This window comes from Pristiophorus japonicus, chromosome 3 (genome assembly GCF_044704955.1).
Source record: "Pristiophorus japonicus isolate sPriJap1 chromosome 3, sPriJap1.hap1, whole genome shotgun sequence".
Classification (NCBI taxonomy): Eukaryota; Metazoa; Chordata; class Chondrichthyes; family Pristiophoridae; genus Pristiophorus; species Pristiophorus japonicus.
The window spans coordinates 30,771,054-30,794,358 of record NC_091979.1 but is presented as its reverse complement, the minus strand read 5'-3'; the positions used below and the strand labels follow the sequence as shown (position 1 = coordinate 30,794,358).

Here is a 23,305-nt window from a genome sequence, read left to right as displayed (position 1 = left end):
TTTATTACTAAGACTTCAAGTGATGAAGGTGGGTGGAGCTTCCCCTTTTATACCTGAAAGTCCAGATTAAGAGTGTCTCCCACAAGTTCATCCCCTTGTGGTCACTGTTCTCAATGTGTACAACTTAGTTCAGCTTATACATGGATTACAATGATAGTTGAATACATGACATCGTAATGTAGGAAACGTAGCTGTTAATTTGCACATAGCAAGCTCCCACAAACAGCATGATCTGTTTTTGTTATGTTGACTGAGGGATAAATATTGGCCAGGACACTTGGGATAACTCTTTTGCTCTTCTTCAATATAGCGCCATGGGATCTTTTACGTCCAATTGAGAGAGCAGACAGGACCTTGGTTCAATATCTCATCCAAAAGACGGAACTTCCGACAGTGCAGCACTCCCTCAGCACTGCACCGAAGTGTCATCCTCGATTTTTTTACGTGCTCAAGTCTCCGGAATGCGACTCGAACCCAGAACATTCTGACTCAGGCTAGTTTGTTCCCAACTGAGCCACACCTAACACTGAAAGACTTGCATTTGTATGGTGTATTTCACAAGAACATAAGAAATAGGAGCAGGAGTAGGTCATTTGGCTCCTTGAGCCTGCTCTGCCATTCAATAAGATCATGGCTGATCTGATCCTAGCCTCAACTCCACTTCCCTGCCCGCTCCCCATAACCCTTTGACTCCCTTATCATTCAAAAATCTGTCTATCTCCGCCTTAAATATATTCAATGACCCAGCCTCTGGGTATCCCAAAGTGCATTTCAGCCAATTAAGTACTTATTAAGTGTAGTTATTTTTGTGATGTACAAAACGCAGCAGCCAATTTACGCACAGCATGCTCCCTCAAACAGCAATGAAATAAATGATCCGACAAAGGATTTTTGGTGGTGTTGATTGAATGATATGTATATTGGCCAGGACACTAGGAGATCTCCCCTGCTCTTCTTCGAAATAATGCCATGGGATCTGAGAGAGCAGCCGGGGCCTCGGCTTAATGTCTCATCCGAAAGACGGCACCTCCAACAGCGCAGCGCTCCCTCAGTGCTGCACCGGAGTGTCAGCCTAGATTTTGTGCTCAGATCTCTGGACTGGGGCTTGAAGTGTTAATCTTCTGAGTCACTGAGTCACTGCTGACATCGTTGACGAGAGAGCTGCAAAAGATGTTAGTTAAGACTGAGAAGTGTCAGATAATTCACGTTGCTGCTAAAATAACAAATCTGGTTACAAATGGAATGGCAAATTGACAGACAAAATTGTCAACTGGTCTCAGTTGCTAGTCTCTCGGTCAAACAATGTGGGTCCAGTGTAGGTTTTAAGTACGTGGGGGTAGAGTCGGTGATCCGGGAGAAAATTGCGATCAAAATTGCGGTGGTTTTGAGAAGTTGTTTGTTTTCGAGGCCCCGAACTTGGTGCTCTCAGTCTGCCGCCGAGTTTTCTGGGCAGTCTCCAGTCGGTGCGGGGGTCGGGGGTGGGGGGTGGGGGGGTGCGGAGTACCGCTGGAAACCGCTCGCTGACGGCCGCTGGTGTGCAAGGCACGTATGTGTCCTCCCGGCCGCCGAGCTGCCAGATTCCTCTGGGTGGGAGTCGGCTGCAGCAGGGGGAAGGACCACTGCGTGGAGGCAGTTCCAACCCCGACGGTAAGTATGAAGACCTGCAAAAAAAGATTAGTAAACTTCTTTTATTTATTTTTGTTACAGTGATTCAGGTTTTCCAGTGGGTTTTTTTTTTGTAAATATTAATTTTTATGTGTTGCCCCTCCCTGGGTCCGACTTTGGCGAGGATCGCATTTGCCGCCGAGATTGGGAGCTCCTGCCTGCTGCCACCCACATTCAGGGCGTAAGTCGATTTTTTGCCGCCGAGCGGTCTTTGCAGGTATTTTTGAGGAATCCCCCTGGCGGCACTTGGGCGGGCCTCAGCTTCGACCAAATTCGTGCCCCTTGAGTTTCCCTCAAGCTCATTTGCACCGCACAAATGCAAAATCTGCCATGAACCAACCAAATCAGGCAGCATTTTAAAATGTAATTTAAAAAAAAATTGTTGATATATTTAAGAGCGGTAACCTGGTGCAGCTTGGTTAATACAGCTGAAAATGAGTTTATCACAGAGAAATAAGCTTTTTTAATCGCAGTGTCAATCCACCATTTTAAATGACCGAAAATGACTTTTTTAAAATATGTACAGAAACATTTTACGGTTATATTGGGGTTCAGTGGTCAGTTTCTTAGTAAATTTGAAACAAATTATATTTAAAACCTTTGAAAACATGCCTATTAGTGTCCTTGCACCCAAAAGAATCAGCTCCATTTTTCGAGCCTCTCCAGAAGCCCACAAATGAGCACTGGTAGGAACTCCCAGTGGTGATTAATTCACCCTTGGGCAGGGGCGGGGGCATGGCCAGTGTTGTGGGTGAAGCCAACTTCTAGCACCATGTTTTTTAAACCAGTGCAAACGACCGCGGAAACTCTATTTGCGCTTAAAACTCCACCATCTTTGGCACCGGTTACGCCGATTTTGGGACTATTTGAGCCGAAAAAACCGGCGCAATCAAGTGGAAACTCTGCCACTGCCGCTAACTCTAGGCTGACGCTCCTGAGAGAATGATGTACAGTCGGAGGTTCTGCCCTGCAGGTGAGATGTTATTCCGAGGCCCTGTCTCCCTGCTCGAGTAGATATTAAAAATGTTAATACCCTATTTGAGGATGAACTGAAGTTTCTTTTAGTTCACTCAACCGATAACCGAGTAATAGCCATAAGTCACTGCACTTAGAATTCATTCATTTTATAGGAAGCTTTTGAGATGTTTAAGATACACTATCCATTAAACTGAGTGACTTTTCTTTCCATTTTTCGTGGTTTGGGAAGTGTTTGAATAGCATGTCAATTAAAATGCTGGGAGTGTATAAATATGCCAGAGAATATAAGTCCATAAGAACAATATTGCCAATATTTAAAGTCATTAGGAGATGGTGTCCATTTATAGTCCCTTTACTTGAGAACACATTAACCTGCTAATTATTGTTGGCTATGTGTAAGCCCTTACTGTCTGCAGAAATAAGATAGTGAGGTGGTGGAGTTCCACTTATTTATGCTAGTTATGCTAATTTGCACCCGGATCACTGATTGCGCCCAAAGAGGAAACTCTATTTATGTCCGCTGTGGCTCAGTGGATCGCATCCTCGACCCTGAGTCAAAAGGTTCAAATCCCACTGCAGCAATTTGAGCACAAAAATCTAGGCTGACACTCCAGTGCAGTACTGAGTGAGCGCTGCACTGTCGGAGGTGCCGTCTTTTGGATGAGACGTTAAACTGAGGTCCCGTCTGCTCTCTCAGCTCGATGTTAAAGATCCCAAGGCACTATTTTGAAGAAGAGCAGGGGAGTTATCCCCAGTATCCTGGCCAATATTTATCCTGCCATCAACATAACTGTAACAGATTATCTGATCGATATCACATTGCTGTTTGTGAGAGCTTGCTGCGTGCAACTTGGCTGCCACATTTCCTATGTTGCAACAGTGACTACACTTCAGAGGTACTTCATTGGCCGTAACAGGGTTTGCGACAACCGGTGGTCGTGAAAGGCGCTATATCGATGCAAGTCTTTTTTTTCTTTCTTTAATATCAGCACAATCCAGGAGGAATTGATCGAAGCAACGCAAAAGATCAGGGAATTTTAAACATAAGTGAGTTACACCCGAAACCACTAGCGCTTGTATTTTCCGCAATCTTTTACGCCGGATCAAGATTTAATTAGCCCGGATCAGGCCCCGCCCACAGAACTGGCCACGCCCTCAGGTGGGCATTGCGAGATTCCACCGATTGCGCTGGCTCGGGGAAGGCTCTTCAAATTTTGCTCATTTTCTAAGGCACACAGACGCTTTTTAACAGTATTTTCACGTCAAAAAATATTTAATTTACTGAGAATCTGACCAGTGTACACCAATGAAGCAATTAAATAGTTCAGTATAGCCTTAGTCAGGGATTTTAAATCCGATTACTCACAGGCGCAGGACTGCACTCCCTTATTAAAAATGCATGTTTTTGTGATAAACCAATTTTCAGCTGTATTAATAAAACTGCACCAAGTTACCACTCTTAAATACATCAAGGAATATGTTTATTGAAAAGAAAAATAAAGAAACGATTATGTTCTGGTAAACTACCCAATTACACTGGTTCATCGAAGATTTTATGTTTGTAATTATGCAAATAAATTTTAGAGGAAACTTGAAGCCAAATCTAACCAGCGCAATTTTCAAGTGCATTTCAAAGTGGAGACTCTTCCCCAGGATCTCGACCCCAACAAGATAAAAGCAAAATCCTGTGGATGCTGGAAATCTGAAATGTAAACAGTGAATGCCGGAATACTCAGCAGGTCAGGCAGCATCTGTGTGGAGAGCGACAGAGTTAATGTTTCAAGTCGCTGACACTTTGAAGGATCTGAAACGTTAACTCTGTTTCTCCCTTTGCTGCCTGACCTGCTGAGTCTTTTCCAGCATTTTCTGTTTTTGTTTTAGGATCTTTACCCCGGTTGTTTATGCAGTCAATGGCCACTATTTCGTCTGCCAGGTCGGGGGAGGCAGGCGGGCATCATTGGGGGCGGGTTCCAACCCTGCTCCTGTCGCCACACCGATTTCCCCCACGACTTTCCCGATTGGGATTTTTAAGTCCGCCCAGTGAGGGGCCCTGCCAATTAAAAGGAAGCGGGTCTGATGACGTCATTTGATGATGCCTCATCAGCTGGTTTCCTTAAAGGGACCATGGTCAACTTTATTTTGACAGTTGTGCTGTCAGTGTTCGGCGGCATTGAAGTGCTGCAAACATTGACAAACACTGCACAGAGGTGCACGGCTGCACCCAAGCTCTCCCATGACTCCCTCCATATGCTTATGTCTGGAGTCACAGCATGCAGGGAAGTTCTCTTCCTTTCCAATTGGTGGAAGAGACCTTGACAGGAGATCAACACAGGAGTACAAAAGCAGAGATGTCATCTGGAGGACCTGGCTGCAATGGCGCAAAGCTTTCAATGACCTCAGTAGATCACAAAATGTTACTGCAAAGCCACACTCAACCTCATCCTGCTGTGCCACTCATCACATCCCCATCACTCTGCCTTCCCTACCCTACTCCTGCACTTCCTTACTCACACCAACTTACATTGCGCCTCCACCCATCCCTCTCTCTCTATCTACATTATCAAATCCCCATCTCACTAACCACCCCTTACACTCACGCCATGGAATTATAGACTGGAACATCCTTGTCCAATCATACCAACTAACAACACACAAGGGTAGGCACTTGTGTCTTTTAGCCAATGTTCATGTAAAGTTTCTGTTAATGTGTTGTCAAACATTGAAATCTTTATTTTCAACACTTTGCCTTCTTGGACAGATTTGTGTGCACCTTTGGAAGTTGCTTAGTGAGTTGCACTGAATGGTGAGACATAACAGTAACCCCGCAATGAGTGTGAAAGGAATGGCCTGGGCATTGCAGGGATGCTTTATGGTGCTGGAGTGGAGTGGTGCAATCTGGCTCATCATGTGGCAGCCAGGGTGTACAGCATCAAGTGAAGTAAATCTGGCCATGGTGAGGCCATGCCTGGCCTCCCGGGCAGCAATATGGTCAAGTGCTGATGCTCTGTGTCCTGTCCAGCATCACGTAATTGCGGAGAAGGTTGGTTTTGTTGTTGGTGTTGCTGGTGTGCCTGGTGATGTTGGTGTTGGTTGGGGCTGATGATGGTGGTATTCTGAGGACCAAGGTAAGATTTTTTCAAGGGCACCAATGCTGATGCAATAGATGGCAGGTGAAATTGAGATGACAGAAGCGATCTGCCATTGGTAGAGAGGTGGTTATAAGGAGATGAGAGTGGATAGAGAGTTTACTCCAAACATTTCCAACTGCATAAAGCTCAAAAGTGTGTTCCAAATCCTGAAGGCTTCAGCTTCTAACATTGGAAAGTGAACAGCTGTGAAATGGTAGCTTTTATATCACCTTTGCAGCTGTCACTTTTTCAGAAGAATGGAGAGTCATTGAAAACCCGACCTACTTACCTGACGTGATCCCTGAGCACCGAGAACCTCGTGAAAAAGCTGGAAAAATGTTTAGTAGATGGTAAAATGCTGCTTATGTACCTTTTAACAAGCTCTTAACTATTTCAACTGGCTCACCCACTGCTTAATGTTGGATCTGTAAAGCGCAGACAGACCCGACATTTGGGGAACTTACACGGAGGCGGGTTCAGAACGGGATCCCGACCCGCTGTCAATCGTTTATATTTTGACAGCGGGCCCACCTCCGAACCGCCCTCTGACAGCAGCAAAATTCCGGCCAGTCAAAAACAAGACCATTTTGTCCAAAGATTTCCCTGAACCTATTCACCTCTGCTCCGTGTCATGTACATACTATTGCTGCAAGTTGCAACAAGCAATAATTAGGCTGATGGAAAGTCTACAGTTGCAGATTATACCATGTGATACGGTATAAGCAGAATATTTGGAACAAACACATCAAAGCAATGTGAGCTTGAAAAGAGTTGCTTCAGACTGTGCCTTTCATTGAAATAGTCTTGGCTTATCATTAATGTTAACAACCCTGCATAGGTTTCATTTGATGTTCCTTTTCAGAGTCTCGGGCCTTGAAAATGAGACCATATGAAAGCTTAATGAGTTTGCACGATTATTTGTGTGGCTGTTATTCGAGTGCAGATATTAATGTAGCTTCAATTAGCTTAGCGGTCATTGGGTGGAATCCTGGAATTTAAACTGGAGACGAGGGGGACAACCCATGCCAAAAATTTGTGTGTGGTGGCTGTGGGAGTGGGGATGGGCATAAGTCTCCCATTGCCTCTCTAACCAGCCCACCGTATAAAATATCATGCCAAAAGTCCCCATCAGCTGTTAGGACAGTTCTTGGAGCTGTCAACATGAGGGATTTATGATCAAAAGAATTAGATTTTTTTTAAACCCATTCATGTCCCATTTACACGCACAGTGACTTTTATTGCTCAAAATAAGTTACAATTTTCAACTGAAAGAAACAAGGCTTGACAGTCCTGGCCTGTGCAAATGTCCTGTGAAAGCTTGCAATGCACAGTGCAAGAGCTGCAATTTTTATATTATATCATTCATAATCATTTTGCGGTAGGCATTTTGGACAAGGTACCTGAGCTCTGTGTCTGATTCACCACTGTGAGAGACAGGGTGCACTGAATCATAGAATCATAGAAATTTACAGCATGGAAGGAGGCTATTTCGGCCATCGTGTTCGCGCCGGCCGACAAAGAGCTATCCAGCCGAATCCCACTTTCCAGCTCTTGGTCCATAGCCCTGTAGGTTGCGGCACATTAAGTGCACATCCAAGTATTTTTTAAATGTGGTGAGGGCTTCTGCCTCTACCACCCTTTCAGGCAGTGAGTTCCACACCCCCACTCTCTCGGTGAAGAAATTTCTCTTCATATTTCCTCTAAACCTCCCCCCAATTACTTTAAATCTATGCCACCTGGTTGTGGACCCCTCTGCCAAGGGAAACAGGTTCTTCCTATCCACTCTATCCCGTCCCCTCATAACTTTATACACCTCAATCAGATCTCCACTCAGCCACCCCTGCTCCAAAGAAAACAGACCCAGCATCGCCAAACTTTCCTCATAGCCAAAATTCTCCAGTCCAGGCAATATTCTTGTAAATCTCCTCTGTCACCTCTCCAGTGCAATCACAGTACTCTATCGGGCTCCCCAAAATAGCAGTCTCATTCAAGCAAATCATTCAAAATGTGCCTTGGGCCCCGGAACTTGGGTTTGGGGCTGCATTTTGCAGGTCGGTCGTTTGCAGTGACGCCTCTCTCGATGAGGGAACAGTCATCATGGTGAAGTGAAGCAAAAACAACCGGGTGCGAAAGAAGAATCGACTGATTGATGAAACCACCATGGACCCTTACACCCATTGTTAATAAGCTGCACGCATACTGGGGCCTAAATTCCACAGAGCCATAATCCCTCTCAGCAGTTATGCTGGGACCATGCCTGCTAGAGGCCTGTGTCCACCAGGGGAACATTTTGGCCTCACGCCTACACTATGGGGCTGTAAAATTTGGCGTAGTTGGCTGAGCCAAGGGGAGGGGGTGCAATGATGAGGACCCACCCCCCCCCCCCCCCATTAGATCCAACAGCCTGTGTTGAGAGTGGCCTTTCCCCGATAGGACCTGCTTCTGTCCTTAAGGTGGCCTTTTCTCACTTTGGGCACCAGGCCTTCAAACTGACCTCAGGTGCCCGTGAGACCTGTGGGCATGTGAACTCCCGGTGTAGAGGATCCCATCCTCTGGCCCCACAGCCTCTGGGACAGACAGCGACTCCACTCCCAAACAGCGGCCAGGTGTGCGACCCATATTATTCATCAGAGATTGCGGCCTTTCTGGCAGTCTTCGCCAGAGTTACAGTAGCAGTCTACCTGAATGGCCAAACAAGTTTGGTCTCCATGCATCTTAAAATGCTTGGTCTCTAAATTTGACACCGTAATGGCCATTTTTTCAGCGCTATGGGTGCCGGTTTGGGTACAAAATGGCATCCGCTCCACAACGCACGCTTCTGTTGCTGGCTGCGCCGGACACCATTTTGGGTAGATCATTAGCACGGACGCAGGCAGCGTGCGCTGGAAGTCGGCAGAAACCGCAGATCGTGATGTCAATCAGCATGTAACACTGATTTAATGCCAACACTGCCATTTTCAATCTCAACACTCCAGCTGATGCCCTCTCTTAAGCATCATCATCATCATCGCTAGTCCCTCGAAATCGAGGAAGACTTGCTTCCACTCTAAAAGTGAGTTCTCAGGTGACTGAACTGTCCAATTCGGGAATTACAGTTTCTGTCACAGGTGGGACAGACAGTGGTTGAAGGAAGGGGTGGGTGGGGAGTCTGGTTTGCCGCACCCTCCTTCCGCTGCTTGCGCTTGTTTTCTGTATGCTCTCCCGCGACGAGACCCGAGGTGCTCAGCGCCCTCCCGGATGCTGTTCCTCCATTTTGGGCAGTCTTTGGTCAGGGATTCCCAGGTGTCGGTGGGGATGTTGCACTTTATCAAGGAGGCTTTAAGGCTATCCTTGGAACGTCTTCTCTTCCCACCTGGGGCTCGCTTGCCGCGTAGGAGTTCCGAGTAGAGCGCTTGCTTTGGGAGTCTCGTGTCGGGCATGCCCAACGGAGCTGGCCGACTGTGGTCAATGCTTTGATGCTGAGGATGTTGGCCTGAGCGAGAACACTGACGTTGGTGCATCTATCCTCTGCAGTGGATTTGCAGGATCTTGCGGAGGCAGCGCTGTTGGTACTTCTCCAGCACTTTGAGATGTCTGCTCTATATAGTCCACGTCTCTGAGGCATGCAGCCGCTCAGCAATGCATGCTGCTATTATTTAAATTGGCAGGCAGTACAAAGTTTGCGTGCTGCATGTATCGGAAGGAACGGGCGTGGATTGATGGCACATCACAATTCCTGTGCTCGTTTTCGGGCCTTGACCAATTTCTAGGCCTTTCTCTTTACTTGTAGCATGTGGGAATTGGTATGCAGTAGAGGCAGTGATATTACTGATAAATTCAGTACCTGACCAAGCATATGCCTTTCAACAGTAGATAAGAGGAACATTCTCTCTTGTGTTAATTCCTGACTTTTTATTGATCAAATTAAGAAGAAGAATTTGATAGCTTTCTTAAGTTATGCTTTTACAAACTGCATGTTACTTGCAGATAAATAAAATAACAAATAATTTTGTGTCTTTGAATGGTATTACTTGTTGGCTGGGTCAGAGTTCAAATGTTCCTCAGGGTTGCCTAGAAGAGTCATGAAATGCTGAGATGTCTCCGTTTATTTATTAATCCAAGGTTGTCTGGGCTCTAAGTAGGTCTGAGAAAGTGTGGGCAGGTGGTGAGGGGAGGTGGGAGGGTGGTGCGGTGGGGTGTGGGGTTCGTGGGGTGGCAATGTCTGTAGCATGCTTTCAGGAAGGAAGGGGCTATACCTCTTGGTAATTTTCTAATTTCAGATGCATTCTGTGCATCACTAGCTCAGAATGACAGATCTGTGCTCATATCTTCCTTCTGAGGCATGTGGACTACACCACTCTGGTACAATAATCATTGTACACCAACATCCCCAGCATCGATCGGCTCTGATGGACGGGCCACATCGTCCACATGCCCGATACTAGACTCCCAAAACAAGCGCTCTACTCAGATCTCCGACATGGTAAGCAAACCCCAGGTGGGCAGAGGAAACGCTTCAAGGACACCCTCAAAGCCTCCTTGAAAGAGTGCAACATCCCTACCGACTCTTGGGAATCCCTGGCCCAAGACCGCTCAAAGTGGAGGAGAAGCATCCGGGAAGATGCCAAACATCTTGAGTCTCTTCGGCGGGAGCATGCCAAGCGCAAACAGCAGAAGAAGTGCACGACCCCACCCTTCTGCCCCTCCAACCGCCATCTGCCCCACCTGTGACAGAGACTGTAGATCCCGCATTGGACTCATTGGTTACCTGAGAACTCATATTAGTGTGGAAGCAAGTCATCCTCGACTCCGAGGGACTGCCTAATAGAGAGAGAAGACGGACAATAATATCTTCTGCCATTTGAGAAGGTTGCTGTTTTTGGCCCATGCAGAGAGTGGTCTACTTCAGTGTGTTCATGACTGAAGGAATTGCATTTTGCACAGAATTTCAGCACAGAAAAATGCCATTCAGACCAACTGGGGTATGGGGATAGTGCAGGCAAGTGTTGAGATAGAAGATCAGCCATGAGCTCATTGAAAGGTGGAGCAGGCTCAGGGGCCAAATGGCCTACTCCTGCTCCTATTTCTTATGTTCTTATGTTAACTGGTCTGTACCGGTGTTTATGCTCCACTAAGGCCTCTTCCCACTTTCCTTCATCTAGCCCCACCAACATATCTCTCTATTCCTTTCTCCCTCATGTGTTTATCCAGCTTTCCCTTAAATGCATCTATCCTATTCGCCTCAACTACTCCACGTGGTAGCGAGTTCCTGCTCTCTCGATAAAGAAATTTCTCCTGAATTTTTCATCAGATTTATTAGTGACTATCTTATATTGATGCCTCCTAGTTTTGGACTTCCCACAAATGGAATCATATTCTCGACATCTACCCTGTCAAACCCCTTCTCAGAGTGAAGAACCTTTAATCCGAGAGCAGATTTTAATAAATGCGGGTTGGGTTACGAGTGAAGGGGAGCCGAGATAGAGTTTGAATAATTTCCCATTATATATATTTGTTGATAAACAAAAAAAGCATGCGTCCTTTTTCATGTGGCATTTATTTCAACAGAAGTATAATAAACTTCCGATGAAATGAAGAGCAAACAAAAATATTGTGCCTCTCAAAAACATCTTCACTTACAATGAATTGCTTTAAATGCAGCTACTGTATTTAGGTAGGCAATGCACTGTGAAGCAGGTTCTAGCTGAGGTACAATGTACTGAACTTTCGTACCTTACTTATGAGTGAATGGTTACATTAGGAATGGTGTTTAACTTCTGTCCCATAATTATCTCTCGGTTTGGATTCAGTCAGATGTTTAGCCTCTTTCCCACTTTGCTTTTCTACTTCAGTGCAGATGTCAACACGATGGTAAATTCACCAGGTGGTACTTTGGAAGTGCTTATATCTGAGTCTAATTATAACCATAAATCATCGCATGGACGATTACATTTTCTCTTGAGCCAAATGCATGGCGAAGCCCGGTGTAGAGTGTTAGCACAAAAAAAAACAATTTGCAGACAACAGTGAAATAAAGTCATGCCTATTTTTGTCGGCTTGTGGCTCAGTGGACAGCACTCTCACCTCTGAGGCAGCAAGTGGTGACTTCATTAAAGCCAAGGAAGTGGCATACAAATTGGCCAGAAATAGCAGCGAACCCGGGGACTGGGAGAAATTTAGAACTCAGCAGAGGAGGACAAAGGGTTTGATTAGGGCAGGGAAAATGGAGTACGAGAAGAAGCTTGCAGGGAACATTAAGAAGGATTGCAAAAGTTTCTATAGATATGTAAAGAGAAAAAGGTTAGTAAAGACAAACATAGGACCCCTGCAGTCAGAATCAGGGGAAGTCATAACGGGGAACAAAGAAATGGCGGACCAATTGAACAAGTACTTTGGTTCGGTATTCACTGAGGAGGACACAAACAACCTTCCGGATATAAAAGGGTTCGGAGGGTCTAGTAAGGAGGAGGAACTGAGGGAAATCCTTATTAGTCGGGAAATTGTGTTGGGGAAATTGATGGGATTGAAGGCCGATAAATCCCCAGGGCCTGATGGACTGCATCCCAGAGTACTTAAGGAGGTGGCCTTGGAAATAGTGGATGCATTGACAGTCATTTTCCAACATTCCATTGACTCTGGATCAGTTCCTATGGAGTGGAGGGTAGCCAATGTAACCCCACTTTTTAAAAAAGGAGGGAGAGAGAAAACAGGGAATTACAGACCGGTCAGCCTGACATCGGTAGTGGGTAAAATGATGGAATCAATTATTAAGGATGTCATAGCAGTGCATTTGGAAAGAGGTAATATGATAGGTCCAAGTCAGCATGGATTTGTGAAAGGGAAATCATGCTTGACAAATCTTCTGGAATTTTTTGAGGATGTTTCCAATAGAGTGGACAAGGGAGAACCAGTTGATGTGGTATATTTGGACTTTCAGAAGGCTTACGACAAGGTCCCACACAAGAGATTAATGTGCAAAGTTAAAGCACATGGGATTGGGGGTAGTGTGCTGACATGGATTGAGAACTGGTTGTCAGACAGGAAGCAAAGAGTAGGAGTAAATGGGGACTTTTCAGAATGGCAGGCAGTGACTAGTGGGGTACCGCAAGGTTCTGTGCTGGGGTCCCAGCTGTTTACACTGTACATTAATGATTTAGACGAGGGGATTAAATGTAGTATCTCCAAATTTGCGGATGACACTAAGTTGGGTGGCAGTGTGAGCTGCGAGGAGGATGCTATGAGGCTGCAGAGCGACTTGGATAGGTTAGGTGAGTGGGCAAATGCATGGCAGATGAAGTATAATGTGGATAAATGTGAGGTTATCCACTTTGGTGGTAAAAACAGAGAGACAGACTATTATCTGAATGGTGACAGATTAGGAAAAGGGGAGGTGCAGCGAGACCTGGGTGTCATGGTACATCAGTCATTGAAGGTTGGCATGCAGGTACAGCAGGCGGTTAAGAAAGCAAATGGCATGTTGGCCTTCATAGCGAGGGGATTTGAGTACAGGGGCAGGGAGGTGTTGCTATAATTGTACAGGGCCGTGGTGAGGCCACACCTGGAGTATTGTGTACAGTTTTGGTCTCCTAACTTGAGGAAGGACATTCTTGCTATTGAGGGAGTGCAGCGAAGGTTCACCAGACTGATTCCCGGGATGGTGGGACTGACCTATCAAGAAAGACTGGATCAACTGGGCTTGTATTCACTGGAGTTCAGAAGAATGAGAGGGGACCTCATAGAAACGTTTAAAATTCTGACGGGGTTAGACAGGTTAGATGCAGGAAGAATGTTCCCAATGTTGGGGAAGTCCAGAACCAGGGGACACAGTCTAAGGATAAGGGGGAAGCCATTTAGGACCGAGATGAGGAGGAATTTCTTCACCCAGAGAGTGGTGAACCTGTGGAATTCTCTACCACAGAAAGTTGTTGAGGCCAATTCACTAAATATATTCAAAAAGGAGTTAGATGAAGTCCTTACTACTAGGGGAATCAAGGGGTATGGCGAGAAAGCAGGAATGGGGTACTGAAGTTGCATGTTCAGCCATGAACTCATTGAATGGCGGTGCAGGCTAGAAGGGCCAAATGGCCTATTCCTGCACCTATTTTCTATGTTTCTATGTTTCTATGTTTCAAGACCCACTCCAGAGAATTCAGCACATAATCTACGTTGAGACTAGTGTGCCGCACCGAGGAAGCGCTGCGCTGCCGGAGGTGTTGTCTTACGGATGAGGCGTTAAACCGAGGCTCCGTCTGCCCTCCGAGGTGGACGTAAAAGATCCCACAGCACTATTCGACGAAGAGCAGGGGAGTTTTCTCCGGTGTCCTGACCAATGTGTATCTCTCAACCAACATCACTAAGATAGATTATCTGGTCATTATCACATTGCTGTTTGTGGGAGCTTGTTGTGAGCAAATTGGCTGCCATGTTTCCTACATTGCAACAGTGACTACATTTCAAAAAGTACTTAATTGACTGTAAAGCGCTTTGCGACATCCTAAGGTCCTGAAAGGTTCGATATAAATGTAAGTCTTTCTTTTGTTCTTTTTATTCATTCATGGGCAACTCTATCCCGAACTTCAGTGGGTTTAATGTGGAAAAGGTCGGTGGCAGGTCCCGCTGTGTAGAATGATTTTAGGTTGATTGGATTGTTAGCCCGCCCAGCGCGTTTACCAGCTAATTGAAGGAAGCGGATCAGATGACATCACTTGAAGATGCATCATCAGCCGGTTTCCTTAAAGGGACCATGTCCAAATTGATTTTGGCAGTTGTTCTGCCAGTGTTCTCCAGCAGGCAATATACATCAATGATTTAGATGAAGGAATTGAGTGTAATATCTCCAATTTTGCAGATGACACTAAGCTGGGTGGCAGTGTGAGCCGCGAGGAGGATGCTAAGAGGCTGCAAGGTGACTTGGACAGGTTAGGTGAGTGGGCAAATGCATGGCAGATGCAGTATAATGTGGATAAATGTGAGGTTAACAGCTTTGGTGGCAAAAACACAAGGGCAGAATATTATCTGAATAGAGGCAGATTAGGAAAAGGGGAGGTGTAACGAGACCTGGGTGTCATGGTACATCAGTCATTGAAAGTTAGCATGCAGGTGCAGCAGGCGGTGAAGAAGGCAAATGGCATGTTGGCCTTCATAGCTAGGGGATTTGAGTATAGGAGCAGGGAGGTCTTACTGCAGTTGTACAGGGCCTTGGTGAGGCCGCACCTGGAATATTGTGTTCAGTTTTGGTCTCCTAATCTGAGGAAGGACGTTCTTGCTATTGAGGGAGTGCAGCGAAGGTTCACCAGACTGACTCCCGGGATGGCAGGACTGACATATGAGGAGAGCCTGGACTGACTGGGCCTGTATTCATTAGAGTTTAGAAGAATGAGAGGGGATCTCATAGAAACATATAAAATACTGACGGGACTGGACAGGTTAGATGCAGGAAGAATGTTCCCGATGTTGGGGAAGTCCAGAACCAGGGGACATATTCTAAGGATAAGGGGTAAGCCATTTAGGACTGAGATGAGGAGAAACTTCTTCACTCAGAGAGTTGTTAACCTGTGGAATTCTCTACCGCAGAGAGTTGGTGATGCCAGTTCGTTGGATATATTTAAGAGGGAGTTCGATATGGACCTTGCGGCTAAAGGGATCAAGGGGTATGGAGAGAAAGCAGGAAAGGGGTACTGAGGTGAATGATCAGCCATGATCTTATTGAATGGTGGTGCAGGCTCGAAGGGCTGAATGGCCTACTCCTGCACCTATTTTCTATGTTTCTATGGCCCCAAATTTCCACATGATTTGCTCCTGATTTTTAGGAGCAACTGGTGTAGAACGGAGTATCTTAGAAATCGGAATTCTCCACATTTAGTTTGCTCCAGTTCTCGTCAGGTAGAACAGTTTCACTTTGAAACAGAATTTTTTTTTCAAAAGAGGGCGTGTCCGGCCACTGACGCCTGATTTGAAAGTTTCCACAGTGAAAACGTACTCCAAACTAACTTAGAATGGAGCAAGTGAAGATTTTTGTACGCTTGAAAAAACCTTGTCTACACTTTAAAAAATCAGGCGCAGGTTACAAATTAGGCGTCCGGAACGAGGTGTGGGGGGGAGGGGGGGGAAGGGAAGTCATTAAATTCTACAATCAACCCTTAGTTATACTTATACAAATATTATACAAATAAATCCAACCTGAATAAAAATTTATAAGTAAAGAAAAGATTAAATAAACCATGTTCCTACCTGTGTGAAAGTGCTTCAGGCAGGCCTTTCAGGCAGCGGTGTGGTGTCAGTGTCTCGACGGCAGCGGCAGCAAGCAGCCTTCGAGCTGAGCTGCGGTGCTTGAGGCAGGCCTTCATTCCCCGCGAAGATGCAGCACCCGGACGGACTTGAGGACATTCGGCCATGGGATTGCAGCGGCGTCAGTGGCTGGCCGGGAGCCGAAGAATCAGCGGATCGATGTGAGGCTATTCGGCCATGGGATTGCAGCAGCTTCAGTGGCTGGCCGGGAGCCGAAGAATGAACACAGGACACACGCAGCTCATTAAGGTTCTTGAGGCCATTCGGCCACACTTTAGGGGCGGCGTCAGTGGCTGGCCGGCAGCCAAAGATACAGCAGCAGCCTTCGAGCTGTGAGGGGGACTGAGGCCATTTGGACAGGGAGAGGCAGCCACATCGACAGTTTCATATTTAAATTTGCAGAATGGGTGCTGCATTGTCAACACCACGTATTATGCAATGGTTCGCCATCAGTTCACTGCATAGGAGAGAATTGATTAGAGCTCACCACACCAGGAACGTCGTAGCCCATAGGTTGATGGGCAGGAGACCTTACCCACGTCGACAATATCGAACCAGACACTCGTACCTGGACATGAGCGAGGCTGATTGTGTGAAAAGGCTGCGTTTTCGCAGAGAAGTTGTCACTGAGATCTGTGATATGGTGAGAGCAGATTTGCAGCCCAGAAGCAGAAGGATAACTGCCTTGTCTGTTGAAGTGAAGGTAACAGCTGCACTTTCTTTCTATGCCTCGGGATCGTTTCAGGCTACAACTGGAGATGTGTGTGCCATCACTCAACGTGCAATACATGCCTGCGTTTACCAGGTCACGGCTGCACTTTATGAGCGAAGGAATGACTTCATCAATTTCCCAATGATCGCACAAGCGATCCATGAGAGGGCTGTGGGCTTCTTCAGGATTGCCGGCTTCCCAAAGGTACAGGGCTGCATTGATTGTACCCACATAACCTTGCAAGCACCCGTGGAGGATTCTGAGCAGTACCGAAATAGGAAAGGTTTCCACTCCATCAATGTGCTGCTCGTGTGTGACGACAAGCAGCGCATCATGTCAGTCGATGCGAGATACCCTGGCAGCACCCACGATGCGTTCATCCTCCGCGACAGCATTCTATCTGACATGTTTGAGCAGCAGCCAGAAGGGCAGAGCTGGCTACTGGGAGACAAAGGGTACGGCCTGACCACCTGGCTCATGACGCCCCTACGCGTGACACGGACAGAAGCTGACCGTCAATACAACATGGCGCACATTGCGACGCGCAGCATTATTGAGAGGACCATTGGCATATTGAAACAGTGATTCCGATGCCTGGACCATTCCGGAGGACAGTTGCAATACTCTCCTCAGATTGTCGGTCACTTCACTATTGTGTGCTGCATGCTCCATAACTTAGCCATCATGAGGCAGCAGGAGCTGGTAGTGGAACCAGAAGACCCACGTGAGGGTCCAGTGCATGATGATAGTATTATGGAAGAGCAGGATGTGGATGATAACGACAATCAGGAAAGCATGCAAGTGCTTGATGCCGGAGCACGAGGTCGGAGGAGGGCCGTCCATCGTGCCCATTTAACGATTACTCGAGACTTGCGCCAGCAGCTCATCCGTGAACGCTTCAACTACTGATGCCTGAGGGCTCTGCGACCACTGTTGCGCATGGACATGTTTATTCTTTGCAGTTGTTCCTACGTTGTGTTGTGTTAATGGAACATGAAACAGTTTTAATGAAAAAATATTTTATTGAAAAGTTAACGTCACTCTAATAAAATATTTGTTGTAACAAACTATACTTTTTAATATGACTCTTGAAGATCACTTAAAAACTTTAGGATCACTTATAAACTTGTAAAGTTACAAAAGTTACAAAACACTTTCTATGTGAAAAATTTTACACTCTAAGATCACTTACACTTCAAGATCACTTTTTAGATGCAAAATTAAATAATTTACAGAATGTGAGAGCATTTACACTATAAGATCACTTGAAAACCCTGAGATCACTTATATGTTGTAAAGTTACAAAACTTACAAAACAGTTTCATTGTGAAAAATCTTACACTCTGAAGAACACTTAAACTTCAGGATCACTTTTTAGGTGCAAAATTAAATAAGATACAAAAAAATGTGAGAGCATTTACATTATAAGATCGCTTAAAAACCATAAGATCCCCTATAAGTTGTAAAGTTACAAAACTTACAAAACAATTTCAATTTGAAAAACGCTACTACAGCTACATCAAGAACAAGAACAAAAGCAGCAAAGAAAGGCTGCAACCATCTCTCATCCATATCTCAGTGAATGTTCACTTCCTCATGGGGGTGTCATTTGATTGGCTGGGCTGTGTGCCCTTATTGCAGCAGCTACCTCACCCAGGCCCTCCCTGATGGCCTGTGCCGTCGCTTGGATGCCCTCCCTGACGGCATGTGCCGTCGATTGCACTCCCTTGGACATTCCCTCCCTAAGTTCCCGTGTCATTACTGCTATTTCTCCCGTCAGGACCGTCAACTCTTCACCTACTGCATTGACGCCACCGATGAGTGATCGGGTAAGCTCATTGATCTCCATAGCCAATGCCACAACCTGAGCCGCATCTGTTGCACGCTGCATCTCAGGAGAGCGTGTCTCCAATCTCCTTCTCCTCTACCTGGGTCTGCCTTGTGGCACCACTACACTGGGAGGCGCGGGCCCGGACGGTGGGACGCTCGGTGTTACAAGAGGCACCACTACACAGGGAGGCGCAGGCTGGGACTGTGGGACGCTCTGTGTTCCAGACGGCTGAACTGGAGGGAGAGGCTCGGGCTGGAACGGTAGGACGCTCTGTGTTGCAGACGGCAGCACTCGAGTGCGAGCCATGGGCTGGGATGTTGGACGAATGGGTGTAAACTGCTCCATGATATCAGCAGCAACACTGGGACCCGAAGCGTCGGAATCAAAACCATAGTAGGTGGAACCAGAACCTATGCGAGAGGGAGGCGCAGGCTGGGACAGTAGTGCACTGACTGTAGAATGCTGCATTATACCAGCAGCACCACTGGGACCCGCAACATCAGAAGCGAAACCATGGAAGGTGGGACCAAGACCTATGCTAGGGGTTGAAACTCTGATGCCCCTTGATGGGCGCTCATAAACATTAAATTTGAAGCTCTCCCCTGCAGACATTTCAGTCATTGCTGCCATCATCCAGTCTGGATCGTCCGCAGCTGGTTGTACTGGTTCTTGTTCTGTACCCTCAGGATCCTCAGGGTTGGCAGCAGCAGCATCATCAATCATCATCGTCATCATCATCATCATCATGTTCTGCAAAATACATCAGAATAGTCAAATGCTTAACAGCAAGGGAAGGGGCCGGGTGGGTGGCATGAGTACTCTCACACATAGCAGGCCAGGCAGCAGGTTGATTTAAAGGGCCATGATGCATTTTCAGGACTTACCCTCTTCCTCGCGTGCGGGCCCAGCTTGTGCTGTACCGATTGCTTTACTCCATGTCCGACTCATCATAGCAGCTACCCTTTGTTCCAAGGGTGTCAGTGGATGCAGATTGGGCGTGCCTCCTCCTGTCCGAGTTGCCTCCCTTTTGTTGTGGGCCAATTTCTTCTGCAAAGAGTAAAATATAACTTTTTACAGAGTGTGTCAGTCTGCAAGGTGGGACATACAGATAGCCAGGTTACAATTACGATTAAATTAAAAATGGGAAATATTACTTACACTAACTACTTGACCAAGGTCGTGCCATTTCTTTTTACACTGACTTCCAGATCTCCTGGTATGCACCACTGCGCAGTAATCTTCTGCAACTTGGTTCCAGCGTTTCTTCATTTCTTTTGGTGGCACTTTTATGCGACCTCTGTTGCTGGTATCTAGCTCCTGCCATCTCTGCTCAATTACGTTGACTAATATCTCCACTTCCTCATGCAAGAAATTCTTTGTTCTTGGTGGACGTTGATCCATTGCAAAGTTGAATTGGCACTCTTATTTCTCCAAACACACAGTCCTTAATTTGCAGGCACCGGTTCTGCAAGTTTAGCAGTGAAAAGCTGAACTCACTGATTTCAGCAGGTGATTTATTCAACAGTGCTGATAAAAGCACTCTCTCATACACAGAAATATCAAGAAAATTAAAATACAAGCCTTTGCAGGGGTCCAAGAAACAAATCTTCACTTTTTCTGCAGCACTTTTAAAAACGGCCGAGTGCCAATGTTTACTTCAGGCTGCGCGTGCGTGAACGCTCCAACGCGCACGCGCAGGGTTGCCGGCACCAAGAAGCCTCATTTCAATTGTACTCGCCCCCTCCTACTTACAAAATCGGCGCGAGTGGTAGGCTCCGCCCCCTGTGCGCCGCGCCAAGCAGACTTCGAGCTCCAAGGAGCTCGAGAATACCGCACTTTTTTTCCGGCGCTGTTTTCGGCGCAAAAAACAGGCGCCCCAGCTCTGAGATGCACCTTTTTCGCCGCGTGTGGAAACTTGGGGCCAATATTTCTATGTTTCAATGTTAACATAAAGAAAGTAAAAGATATACAAATACCACAGATTACATTTATTTTCACTGGAATTAATTTGATCGTCTGAAGGGTGATATGAGCACAACTAGCGCAGTCACTGGGGAGCACTTCAAGATGTTTTTGAAGTGTTATGATGGGATGTGAAATTCAAAATAGCTGGAGTGAATGAAACATATTAAAACCTGGGAGCGCTATGCTTGGATAAGAATTATAATTGGCTCAGGCTTGTGTTTATCTGGAGTTCAATGCATGCAAAATGCCTGAACACAAATGCACACTGCCGATACCATAACAATGAGAGAGATATTTGCATGGATTTATCCTTTTCAGAGTTGAATGTCAAGTACCAGGTTGATGTAATGTGATTTTTTTCTTTTTAATCATCTGGCTTTTATATTTGGGACGATGGTCATAAAATTGTTATTTTTATTGCAAAATTTCAAATGGATTGCAGTCTATTGTCAAGAGAGCAGATTAACTATAAGGTGAAAGGAAAAGGAATCTTTTAATCAGCAGCCTAGCAAGTATTATTACAGCCTCTGGCATCATCTCCCTGAAGAGGCTCACCCTAAATTTCACAGAACCTTAAAAGTAGAATAATTATTTCTGCTAAAAATATTTTTCTGCCCTTGTGCTTCTCTCAGGGTGTGTTATCGAAGGTCGAATTAGCCAACTGCCTTTAGGAACTTCTCGAACAAGGAAAAGATCGTCATTCTGGTTCTCTGTGATACTGATTTCTGGTTCAGTGTTGCGGCTGTGGAGTGTTGTGTTCAGCTTTGGTCACAGTGCTGCAAGAGTGGACGCATTGGAGGTGTTGCAGCCAGAATAAACCCAAGCACAAAGAGTTGAACTATGCGGATAGGTTGCTGAAGCTCATGGTTCCGAGACAGCTACTCTTTGTTGCTGCACACCCCGGCAGTAGGATATTCTAATCTCCTCATTAAATATCATCAGAGGATATTTCCTCTCATAGGGGAAACTAACACTAGGGGACAACGGGCTAGACTTTCCACTTCACATCGCCCATCTATGGCCCATCTATCGCCCAAAACGGACCTCTTTCGCCCATTTTGAGCAAAAAGTGGAAACTAGGCCCAAAACATCGCCGGAAAAATAAGCCCCCAAGTTTCCACTTTGATCGCAGAGATGATCGCCCAAATGATCGCCCACACAAGGCCCATCCCAAGTTTTGCCACCTAACATGCACTTCGCTGGGCCGATGCAAGGCCCAAAAGAGTGCTGAAAATAATTGCTTTTTCAGGGCCTAAGAGAAGGAAATGGGCACTACGGACTTCGGAGGAAGGGTGAAGAATTAGTTCGGAGTCATTTAGAGAGTAATATTGAAGAAAATTGTACTCAGAAATTTGGGACAGGGAATATAAATAGGTATTATCAACTTATTTATGCTAAATAAATCTCATATATTGGAATTATTTAGTAAATAGCTTTTACATAGTGAAGTTATTTAATGATATTGTTGGGCCTATCAAACTAACTGGTATACTCAGCTTAGAGAGTACAGACTACAGAGATTATTAAATTAGTGAAAGTAATTATTGATAGTGATGGGGCCCATACTTTCCCTGCCTTTAATTGCAACTGCTCCCACACTGGTTACTGTAAGGATCAATCGAAGAGCTGGCACAGTAACACGTAGACGGAGACGAAGACAGAGGAAGCGACCGTATAGCCAACGAAGGTACTTGGAGAAGCAATCCTACCTGAACTTGTCTGAAACTGCTTGTCTTAGATGGCTGCGATTCCGAAAGGAGGTTATCGATGAGATATGTCAACTCGTCAAGGGTGATCTGCAGCCTTCCAGCATCCTGCACTCCACACTGTCCGTTGAGGTGAAGGTTACTGCTGCCCTAGCCTTTTACGCATCGGGATCTTTTCAGGCTTCAGCTGGCGACATCTGCCATATCTCTCAGCACGCTACACACTGCTGCATTCGACAGGTGACTGAAGCCCTTTACGCTCGCAGCATGGACTTCATAAGCTTTCCAATGATCAGGGAGGCACAGACCGCGAGGGCTTTGGGTTTCTCGAGAATAACAGACTTCCCCAAGGTGCAGGGAGCAATAGACTGCACGCACATTGCCCTGAAAGCACCCTTAAAGAATGCGGAGGTGTTTCGTAACAGAAAGGGGTTCCATTCATTAAATGTGCAGCTTGTTGTCGACCACAATCAAACAATTCTGACAGTAAATGCTGCATTTCCTGGCAGCATCCATGATGCGCACATCTTACGTGAGAGTGCTATCCCTGACCTGTTTGCCAATCAGCCAGAAGGTCACGGTTGGATGCTGGGGGATAAAGGATATGGCCTTGCCAGTTGGCTCATGACCCCTCTGCGTGATCCTGTCACTGAAGCACAGAGACGGTATAATGAAAGTCACATAGTGACTCGCAACATCGTTGAAAAGACAATTGGAGTTCTAAAGCAATGCTTCAGATGCCTGGATCCTTCCGGAGGCAGCCTCCAGTAACACCCTAATCAGGTAGCAGAGTTTATTGTGGTGTGTTGCATGCTGCATAACCTAGCTATAAAGAGAGGACAAATAATGCCAGATCATGCTGCAGGTCCACCTCCAGAAGGAGATGAGACAGGAGAGGCAGCCAACGAAGATGAAGAGGAGGAACAGGCGGGAGAGGACGCGGGCGAGGACATAGGGGAGCTTAATCAGCATGGCGATCCAGCACCGGTACCACCACACCTTTCCCGAAGACCAGTAGCCCGTGGCAGTTACACGGCCGCTAAGCTTTTGCATT

General features: G+C 46.2%; 1 protein-coding gene across 1 annotated transcript in view; it reads left to right on the top strand.

Moving 5' to 3' along the window:
• LOC139253715 (contactin-associated protein-like 5) overlaps nucleotides 1–23,305 on the top strand; it is a 1,602,302-nt gene that overhangs the window by 1,060,724 nt on the left and 518,273 nt on the right. The gene's annotated exons all lie outside the window — the stretch shown is intronic.